Source organism: Trifolium pratense, linkage group LG4 (assembly GCF_020283565.1).
Source record: "Trifolium pratense cultivar HEN17-A07 linkage group LG4, ARS_RC_1.1, whole genome shotgun sequence".
NCBI classification, from domain to species: domain Eukaryota; kingdom Viridiplantae; phylum Streptophyta; class Magnoliopsida; order Fabales; family Fabaceae; genus Trifolium; species Trifolium pratense.
The window spans coordinates 57,561,751-57,572,767 of NC_060062.1; the positions used below are offsets into that span (position 1 = coordinate 57,561,751).

Below are 11,017 nucleotides of genomic sequence, written 5' to 3' on the forward strand. Positions count from 1 at the left end.
AAATTTTAAACTTCAATTTTTATTATATATTTTTGAGCTAGTATTTGTTGTAAAAAAAGAGATAATAAAAAGAGATAATAAAAGATTTTTATTATATATGTTTTATATTGATGTGTTGTAAAAATCAAATAATGGCGGAGGTAATAAATTAAAAATGGATGGACAGGATTTATTTAGTTTAAATGGTTGAGATTAGAAGAAGAGATGAGGGGACCACATAGAAAAAATGGGGGAAAATGGAATTAGTGTTATGAACTATTTCTAAAGATGAGGAAGAATATAGAAGAGAAGATGTTGGATTTTTGTATGTTGGCTAGGTATTTGTCATGGAAGTTTGTCTTCTAGTTTGTTCAGAATTGTTATGTTGATCAAATCGCTGTCTGTGATTGAAGAAGGATTTGAGGAGAGCCTCATACCTAGGTGAGTCTTAGGTAGAAAGTATAGCACGAGTAGTGATTAAGTGAGGAGTTGTAAACAGGAGAGTTTAGCTCTGAATTGATACTATTTAGTGGACTTTATCTCTGGCTTGGTATGCCCCCAGAGTATGCTGTTATGCTGAACTGGGTTAACAATTCTAGTGTGTTGTTTATGCTTTTTATGCTTTTAGTGTTGTATATGTTTGTAATGCCCTGTTTTATTGTTCTTACTGCTTAGACAAGTGTTACGACAAGTATCTGAACATCGTGGACAACACTTGTCTACTGTGTACCAGAATTTCAATTGGTATCAGAGCAGACACCCTGTTCTGTATCTGGGTGAGATCCTAGGGAAGATACTTTCCGGTTATGAACAAGTAAGAAATACTGAAAAGTTGTTTGGACTTGGAGAAGTTCATATTTGTTTGAATGGTCCCTAGAAGTGGAGGATGGACTATTCATGGCAAGGTGTGTAGCTTTGGTGTTGAGCTGCTGTATGGTTTGATTTATTATCAAACCTATGTTAACCTGTTGCACATGGAGTGTGGAGTTTGTGCAAAGGTCATTATGGTGTGCCTGAAATTTGTTGAGGAGTTTTCTGGTTTGAATGCCAGCACCACCTTTAATATAAAGAACATTCATTACATGAGATAATTGATGTTGAAACTGAGATTTTTCAAGGAGTACAATCTGAGAACGTTCTTGCTGCTACGGTAACAACTGCCAAAGGAAAAAGACCTCTTGTTGAGCGTACTGAATCTTAGTCTAAGTCCATTCCCTTTGTGGACCTTAATCCATGCATCACTGCATTTTGACTCGAGTAAAGAAATTGGTGTTGATCTCACTCCTTCACAAAGCTTCTACAAGAGTTCTTGGAGATTTTTCAACCATACCTCATCCTTTTGACCACTCTTTATTTTTCCCATATGAGAATCACTATCAAAGATTTTTTGATTCAATTTTTAGCTCTGAATTCCTAAACAAAAATTGCTCAAAATACCAAGCCCAAAAACCCCAAAATATTTGTTTCCATATTCTCTACAACCGCTGCACCAGTTTGAGATGAAGCAAACATTAGGCCTAAGCGTTCTAAGATGGGACTTTGAAAAAGAAAGCAACTTGGATGAGTTACTTTATATTGTGTTGGATCCAGTAGATTAATCTCAGAACGTTCTTCCTGCCAAGTCAACAAGTGAAAAGATACTTGAGAGATGATGAATTTACTCAACATTGGAGAATGCTCTAAAAGATAAAAAATTTCTCCTCAACCGTCAACCAAGTGTTTTATATTTACAATGACGAGCATGTGGTGAAATTGCAAACAATTGAAGATGCTCTCATCATTGAATCTCAAGTGAGGAAATCCATTATAAGGTACACAAAATTCTAGATCTTATAACATTTGCATTATATTAAGCTTGAATACATTTATGCAATGTTATTATGTGATTGATTTGATGATCTTGAAATCTAGAATTCAGTGGGAGATTTTCTCTATGCAAGTATATGACTTTAAAAGCTTAAATTGCATATCATTGCTTGTTAATGACTAGTATGTGCATATGCTTAATTCATATCTTTAATGCACTCTTTGTTCTTACATTTTTCCATGATTTTTGTTCATACAATGGAAAATAATCTCTTTCAACATATCATGCTATGTGTTAAATAAATGAACATTGTTGCTTGCAAAATCATCTTTCTACACCTTTGTAAGCAATACATTTTCAAAAATGTTATACTCATATTGCTATCAAAGTTTTTGTTAAGGGTTATTTTATCAAGTTAGATTTTCTCCATATGTCTTAGTCACATTTTTCAATGATCAACTTTATTTTGACATACCAAAAGACAATTTTATTTTAAATCAACACTTGTCTTAATTTATTTTTATGATCTTGTGACAAATGTTTTTTTTTTTTAAAAAAAAAAAAGGTTCATGATCACATTGTTGATAAATATTTTTTAAAGTACAAGTCATGTATGTGCTTAATGAAAAATTATCCTTAATGATCAATGAATAATTTTTGGAATTAGTCTCTTAATTGTCCTTCATGATAGACCAAAATTTTTAGAACAAGAAAAATGACAAAAAACTCATAATTTTGATAATCAATTATATGTCATATTTTGTTCTTATATAAGTTCGACTTATAGTATACTTTTTTCATAAAAAAAAACATTTTTTTTCTATAAGTCTTTTATATGTGCACCTCTCTTAATATAAAACTTTGGATGAATCCAATTTTGTTGCACATCTTGATTAGCCTATAGTTTGCTTAATTGATGATTAAGTATAACTTTTTGAACATGGCTTCTCAAAAATTGAGATTTTGTTATGGCTTATGTAAAAGATCCCCCTTCAAAGGTTTTAAATGAATATCCATTTTTTTGTTGGATTTATTATTTGAAGGATGTTAGCAAAAGAATACATTATTGGTCTTCATGAGAATAATTTGTGTGTCTAATCTCAATAAAATTAGAATTTGGTTTATGGAGAATAATTATCACACATTATATTCTTAAAAAATATAAAAAATAGGAATAGAAGAAACACTTTTAACCTTGTGAAAGAGAAGAACCAAAGCGATAGATTACAAGGTTTGTAGCCGAACTATTGGTATGCTCCACTCTCTTAAGATTACAACGAAGAATCGAGGAAATATGCCTCTGCAACTGCACCATAATTGTGTTCTTTTTTCTGTACAAGAGAACAGGAGTAGTTAGTTACTCAATGAAATTTAAAACATAGAAAATGCACCCATTGTCTTGATTCAGTTCCTGGGTATGCACAGGTTGTCAATACTAAGAGCACATCAAAACTTAAAATAGAAAACTACAAAAAATCAAATTATGACATTTGGTTGTCAAAAAGGGGTGAACCTGCTTAGAAAATGAATGGGCTAGAAACAGATTTTCTATGTGATTGTGTGACAAGTGACAACACAAGAATTGAACTACCTCTAGAAAAATTTAGACATAAACGTGTGTGATGCAATGGAACATTTCATCAAATACATTGTTTCACACAACACAATAATTGGATTCTGGGAAATGGGTATCGATAAATAGGAGATGAATGTATGGGTGATTCCAATGAAACATTTCATCAAACATGTTGTGTGTGTGTGGAGACTATAATAATCGATGGCATACAACAACAACAAAAATTAAGATAAAATTTAGGTCAATAATCGCATACAAGAACAAGAAGAAAATTAAGATAAAATTTAGGTCAATACAATAATAAAGAGCAATTATTATATCAATAATGGGAAAATAAGAAAATTGAGGGTTTCAAAACTAAATATACCTTGTGAATCGCAAGTACCTTCGTCGCGTTTCAAAACTTTAGGGTTTCGAGCGTTTATGAGTCTTGAAGGGATTCTTGCGTCGCGTTAGAGAAATTTGGAAATAGGAAAGGAATAGAGAAGAACAAGAACAGGTTCTTGGTTCGTGAGTACTGAGTAGAGAAGAACCGGACGATTATGAGGGTTTTGAAAGTTTTGTAGGTCGCGATTGATGGACGAGCGTGAAAACTCATTGAAGAAGGAATGAATTGAAGGTACAATCGATAGGAGTATAGAAAATTTTGAGAATTTGCACTGATATTGCGAAAATGAAAATTTGGGGAAAAAACACTTAGCCCGCTGTTGTTGAAATATTGCGTTCATTGAAATGAAAAGAAACATGGGTTGCGATGATAGGAAGAGGGAGAAACAAGACAACGCCTCATCACTTTCTTCTTTTTTTCAAATTAAAAAATATTTAATTTTAAAATTGTACTCCAAAAGTATTGAAAACAAGTAATATCAGCCCTTAGATTCATGTTGTCATGTGTCACACTCACACATCTATCTATGTATTGAAATTGAAAAGGAGTAAAAGTAGACAAGCAAAATGGAGCAAAGCTCCGCTATTAATAGAATAATGTCAGCAACACACTCTTTAACAAACATACTCCAATACACTCTCTTCTATTGGTTGAAATTCACATGGGTCCAATAAAAAATGTGGACCCATATAACTTTTATGAGACTCATATAAATTTTAACCAATAGAAGAGAGTGTGTTAGAGTGTGTTTGTTAAAGAGTGTGTTACTAGCACTCCTCCTATTAATAACTAGCGGGCCAAGCAAGTACGTTCCATGTCTGCATGTGTCTAACTTATATATAAAAAAATATATATGTCTTCTTTTATGGTCGGTTTGTTAATAAAAAAATTTTGTTGCTAAAAAAAAAAATATGTGTTTTATATTTTGGTGAGTTTGTTAATGAAAGATTTTTTGTGCTAATAAAAAAAATAAAGGATATTGTTGGTATTATGAAAAATTCACACCAAAACTCATGTATTCTCTTTATATATAGTAAGTATAGATAATAATAATAATGGTTAAATATGTTTACATTTTATTATATAGTAAAGAATAGTCTCTACATGTCCACAAATCCTAACTCAACTGGCAAAAATGCTGAAATTACTATTGTTGGACGTCGGGACCGGGTTCGAACTCCGGTCACTCCACTTTATGGTGAAAAAAAAAATACAATTTTTTCCATAATCAAAATGGCAATAAAATGTGAGATCGTGGGCGAATAGGGTTGTTTAGTTGGGCGTGATGGGCTGGATCCACTGCTACAGATAATAGGCCCAACAAGGATATTTATTGGGCTTAGGCAAATTGGGTCTTTGCTTGACCACTCGGTCCAATTTTTTTCTTCAAGATTTGGGATAAAAAAAAAGGTTAAATATGTTTGAAGTTCCTATATTTTGGAGGATTTTTAAAAATCGTCTCTACATTTTTTTATTATATTTTTAGTCTTCAACGTTTTTGTTGTTTCCAACATTAATCCTTACTGTGAAATTTTAGTTTATTGGACAGATGAATATATTAATAATCTTGAATTATCTTTTGTTATTCTTTGTTGTAAAATGTTTCATGTTTAAAAAAATTTATAAATCATGTAATAATCACTAAAAATAAAAAAAATAAATAAGAAAGTATTATTCATACATTAATATGTTAAAACAAAAAAATGGTGGGGTATGGAGGAGAGGTGAGGATTATAGTGAACCGCCAGAAATTTTAAGCAGCCACCGACCTTCAAACCACTCCAAGGTTCATGTGCATGGCATCCATGTTTCTTTTTTAAAGGGAGAAACACAGGTAAAACACCCCAAAAACATTATAAACCCTCAGAGAAGAGGCTAGTGTTTAGGGTTTGGAGTAGCACATGTATCATCCAACCACATACCCCAGGTTAATAGATTTCCCTATAACATGAATTTATAAATACTAAAAAACGTGATTGAGTTTCCGATGTGGGACTTATATGATGCTCATTTGAGGATTTCTAAGATATCGCTCGTATTGATTTTTTAGTTTACATTTCTTTTTCAGTGATGGATTGGTTTTGATTTATTATAGCTATATATCTCATGTAAAACACAGCATAGGTTGTAGTTACCGTATCTCTGTTTTTGCATCTTTCATTGGTTTTGATTATTTTAAAATTGTTCATCTCTGTAAGTTTTAATTGACTTGTTCAAACAATGACTTGGGGAGGAACTTGGTCAATGTATACTGGTTTAAACAGCATTGATTATAATAATTGAATTAGTTAACAGCAAACAATGGCTTGGATAAAGATACGATCCACATGTTTACATTGATTTCACCAATGTTTGGTCTGTGTAACCAACCTCACCTAGTGGAATAAGGCAAGTTTGTTCCGGTAGTTCTAAGAGCATTGAAATTTCACAAATTTCAAAGATCACTCAAACTCAACAGTCTTTAACACTGCATATATAGTCTTTAAAATCGTTTGTGTGGATCAGGACCTTTCCCTCTGGCCTACCCTTGCATTAGCTTTTAAGACTCTTGGTGTGGTATATGGTGACATGGGAACAAATCCTTTATATGTTTTTGCTGATGTCTACAGCAAGGTTCTGAAGGGATCAGACGACGATGTATTGGGGGTGTTATCGTTAATAATGTACACGATAGCGCTTATTCCATTAGCAAATTATGTTTTCGTAGATCTCAAAGCTAATGATAATGGAGAAGGTAACAAATTCACTTTCATACTCAGAATTATGCACTTTGATTCATGATTTTTATATGTTAATTGCTCAACTGTAGGAGGAACATTTGCAGTTTTGCACTATACTTGCTGATTTGTAGGTATGCAAATGTGAATCTGCTTCCGAATCGCCAACAAGCTGATGAACAAATCTCTAGTTATAAGCTCAAAATTCCTACTCCAGAACTCAAATGGGCTTTAAAAATAAAGGAGACTTTGGAAAGGACATCGTTTTTGAAAAGCGAGTTGTTAGTGTTGGTTCATATCGGAACTTCCATGATTATTGAAGACGGTATTCTAACTCCAGCAATATCAGGTGCATATAAGTAAGTAAATTTTTGACATGAAATTCTGTTTTAAGTTTTTGGTTATGCCATGTGATCTATGCTTTATGTATATGAGCTAAACTAATCACACCAACTTTAGCACTCACAGTAAATCTATTAGATCATATCAGTGTTGTCTAGTGGCGGCTATAGTAGCGCTACAGCATAACAGAATTTGAACAAATTGATATGGTTTTTTGTGTTTTTGTATTGCGGAATTTGGTGAGATATAAATTTAGGGAGAAAACTCTCCTCAAATATAGGGTTATATGAAGAATACTAAAGTTCTTGTTTTATTCATTATGCTTATGGCTCTATATATAGAGCTACATAAAAACAAATCATATATTTTTAAAACAAAACTAATCCTATAATAAATTCTAAACAAATCTTAAATATTCTAAATAGAAATATAAATCATAAAACCTAATATTATCATATTTTAAATATAAATCTAAATAATATTTAAATCTAAGATCTTCAGAAGATATTTAGGCATATTATTCTCAACACTCCTCCTTGACTGAATATCTTTTGTGCATATCCAATCTGAGCTTCTTGAAAAATTATTCTTCTTGTTTTGATTCTTCTTCTTATCGCAAGCTTTAGCATCTTTGTGCCTTGTGGACTTCATGGTAGAAACATTGCATTTGTTATGACTTTTAGGTGATTTTTCACAAGCATATTTATTCTCCTCCTTAACTTGAAATTTCTTTAAAATACCTGAATCTTCGCGATCTTCTTTGAATTTAAGTTCTTTTTTCTCTTCAATAATATGATCATTCTTCATTAAATCTAAAACAAATCTTTTGCCTTTAATCTGAGATGTGATCACTTCCTTATTGTTTTGATCCTTAATCACACAACTTTTATGTTCAAATATCACTTTATAATTTTTCTCCAACAACTGAGCAACACTTAAAAGATTCTGATTAATTTCAGGAACATATAAAACATTGGAAATTTGTTTCATACCTGCATGAGTTTTAATTGAAATTGTTCCAATGCCTTCTACTGCAATTTGTTCTCCATTCCCAATTCTGACTTTGGAAATAGAAGTTTTATTGAGCTCTTTGAAAAGATCTCGATCATAAGTCATATGGTTTGTGCAACCACTGTCAATGAGCCATTCTTTTGACGGTTTGTTGGTTGTAAAACCTGAGATTGCAAGTAGTAGTTCCTGGTCTTCTTCATATTGTTCATGAGCAATGTTAACATCTCCTTGTTGTTGTTGTTGTGATGTGCATACCTTCATCATATGACCTAATTTACCACATTTTTCACATTTTGCAACAGGCCTCCACCAACAATTCTTTGGTGAGTGATTATCCTTTTTGCAATGAGGACATGGTTTGTGTTGGTATTGCTTTCCAAAACCTTTTGCTAGACATATACCATCTATAGTTCTTTCTTCCCTCATAAGTCTTCTTTGTTCTTGTGCATGCAATGCATGTAACACTTCTGGCAGAGTGATTTTACTCAAATCTTTTGTGTTCTCCAAGGCGGCTATAGAGGCTTCATATCTTTCAGGTACCGTTACAAGGAGTTTTTCCACAATTCTGGAATCAGAAAATTGAGTGCCTAGTAATCATACCTTATTAGCAAAACCCAATAATTTATCAGCGTATGTCTTGATTGTTTCATCCCCCTTCATTCTTTGCAACTCGAACTCTCTCAATAAATTCATAACTTGCATGCTTCAAATCCTTTCATCTCCTTTATATTCTTCTTTTAGGTAATCCCAAATTTCTTTTGGTGTTTTGAGAGTCATGATTTTAATAAAGACGGTTTGTGAGACACTTGCAAACAAACAAGTCTTTGCCTTTGCCCTCTTGGTTTTTCTTTCTTTATGAGTTTTCATCTGTTCTGCTGTGGGATCTTTTGGTAACGAAGAAACATCGTAATCATCCTCCACAGTTTCCGATAGATCTAGAGCATCTAAGAATGCCTCCATTCTCACCGCCCAAAGATCATAGTCTTCTCCATCAAAGATCGGAGGAGCAACCTTTGAAAAATCCATCTTCACAGGTCCTTATGAACGTTGGCTCTAATACCACTGATATGGTAGAGATATAAATTTAGGGAGAAAACTCTCCTCAAATATAGGGTTATATGAAGAATACTAAAGTTCTTGTTTTATTCATTATGCTTATGGCTCTATATATAGAGCTACATAAAAAACAAATCATATATTTTTAAAACAAAACTAATCCTATAATAAATTCTACACAAATCTTAAATATTCTAAATAGAAATATAAATCATAAAACCTAATATTATCATATTTTAAATATAAATCTAAATAATATTTAAATCTAAGATCTTCAGAAGATATTTAGGCATATTATTCTCAACACAAATAGCTACTGTTCTGCAATACACTATTTAGTTTAAAGTTGTCAGATAGCAAATATAGCCGCACTATAGATTCTTTAGAACTATGGCATAGCGAACTTTTACAAATCGCTAGATTGACAACACTGGATTATAATATATAGCAAGTCCGCTGGCACTACTGTAAATCAAGTAACTTTGCAGAATTTTTAGTCTCTTGAGTTCTAATCAGAAATTATGATTTCAATTCTCTATCTATTAATTGTACGATATTGCAAGGAATCGAGTGGATTTCAATCCTAACGGCATCCAATATACTGAAACAAGATAACTTATCAAAATATGTAGATTTACATTTGATTTACCATTTTTATGTTGCATCCATGTGCTTCTTTAGAAGTGCCAGGTATCAATCAGAACCAAACTAACTATACTAATACTAAGTCTCCTCTGTGGGGTTGCAGTTGTTTTTTGTATGAACAGACTCTGTTGAAATGGTTCAATTCGCATTTTGCTTCTGCTGTCGATTTCAAATAACAAGCCATCTACTTCTTGACGATTTGAAAATTAGCTTATTTGTATTAGGACTGATGTTAAGAAAAAATAGCTTTTGTGTACTTTTAGTAGGACTGTTGTTAAGAATATTAGCTTCTTTGAGCATGTATTAACTTGCATAGTTGTTTTGTTTTATTATTAGTTGTATTCAACTGCTCACAGTGAGACTAGCCGTTTTTCATTAACGATAGGTGTCAAGTGGAAGTGCACTAATGTATGCAGTTGAGGCATTCTAACAGACCTAACCTATAGACTTTTTTGAACAAGCAGACCTATAGACTTGAACCTTGTTCCTAAATGACCTGGTCAATTCGCTTAAGAGATATATGAAGTCGCACCATTTTTTGAATGATAATCTAGGAGGAAATGAGGCATCACCGTTTTCTACAAGTAATTGGTTTCTTTTAGTAGGTGCATGTCCTTAATCTGTAAGTTAAAAACTATTTCATCTGGCGTAGTCAGTAAGCAGAAAGCAAAAGAAAATTTATCAATCGAAAAACATAAAATAATGCATGAGCTACGAATCTTGTGCTGCTTGTACATGGAGGTGTCATCACCAATTTTCATTTTTTCTACAGTACTATTGAAAGAGAAGCAAGTACAACAAATCATAAAATTCGACTACAAGCTTTGGCCATTATAGTTTTAGTTGATGTATTATTTACAATCTATATCAATGCAATACCACAAACAAATCCTCTACTGCCGATTGTCGGCAAATTAGTCCTACTCCTTTCAAAAACACAGTGAAGAGGTAAAAGCTAAAGTTCGTTTGATTCATAAAAACATTTGTTGAGTTGTCAGCTGTAAGCCTTCCATTGACTATTAAGAATATCTGTTGTGCATTTATGATCGTAAACTACTGAACATATTTTTGTGTGAACCAACAACTTCTACTGGTTTTGCACCTAGAAGAGGAATAGGTTGAGGAAAATACTAAGATGCACGCTGTTACCCAATGCCAATTGATTCAGAATTTTTTTCTCAGTTTTGTCCTAGCCGAGGTGTGAAACTAATTTTTCAAGTCTGAAGCAATAGAAAACAACACAATGAACCCTCACATACATCCAATGATACATATCTACAATATATTAAAAGAAGATACATATGAAATCACCAATTTTCCCCTATTTCATTTTTTGACACATAATCATTTTCAAGGGTATTTTGTGTCTTTATTAAAAAAAGTTAGTAGAAAAATGCTAAAACATTTCTAACATTTCTCAGCAGGATTTGAACCCTTAACCTTTTAGTTACACTTCTTATTATATTTACTACTAAGCCATATGAATTAATTTGTTA

At 32.3% G+C, this 11,017-nt stretch overlaps 1 long non-coding RNA gene across 1 annotated transcript; it reads right to left on the reverse strand.

Moving 5' to 3' along the window:
• Positions 1-1,015: 1,015 nt before the first annotated feature.
• On the reverse strand, positions 1,016-4,170 carry LOC123924762. The gene is made up of 3 exons (XR_006814835.1): positions 3,730-4,170; positions 2,981-3,117; positions 1,016-1,593 (listed from the first exon to the last, which is right to left on the reverse strand). It is a non-coding gene; the product is annotated as an uncharacterized LOC123924762 (long non-coding RNA).
• Between the last annotated feature and the right edge of the window lie 6,847 nt (positions 4,171-11,017).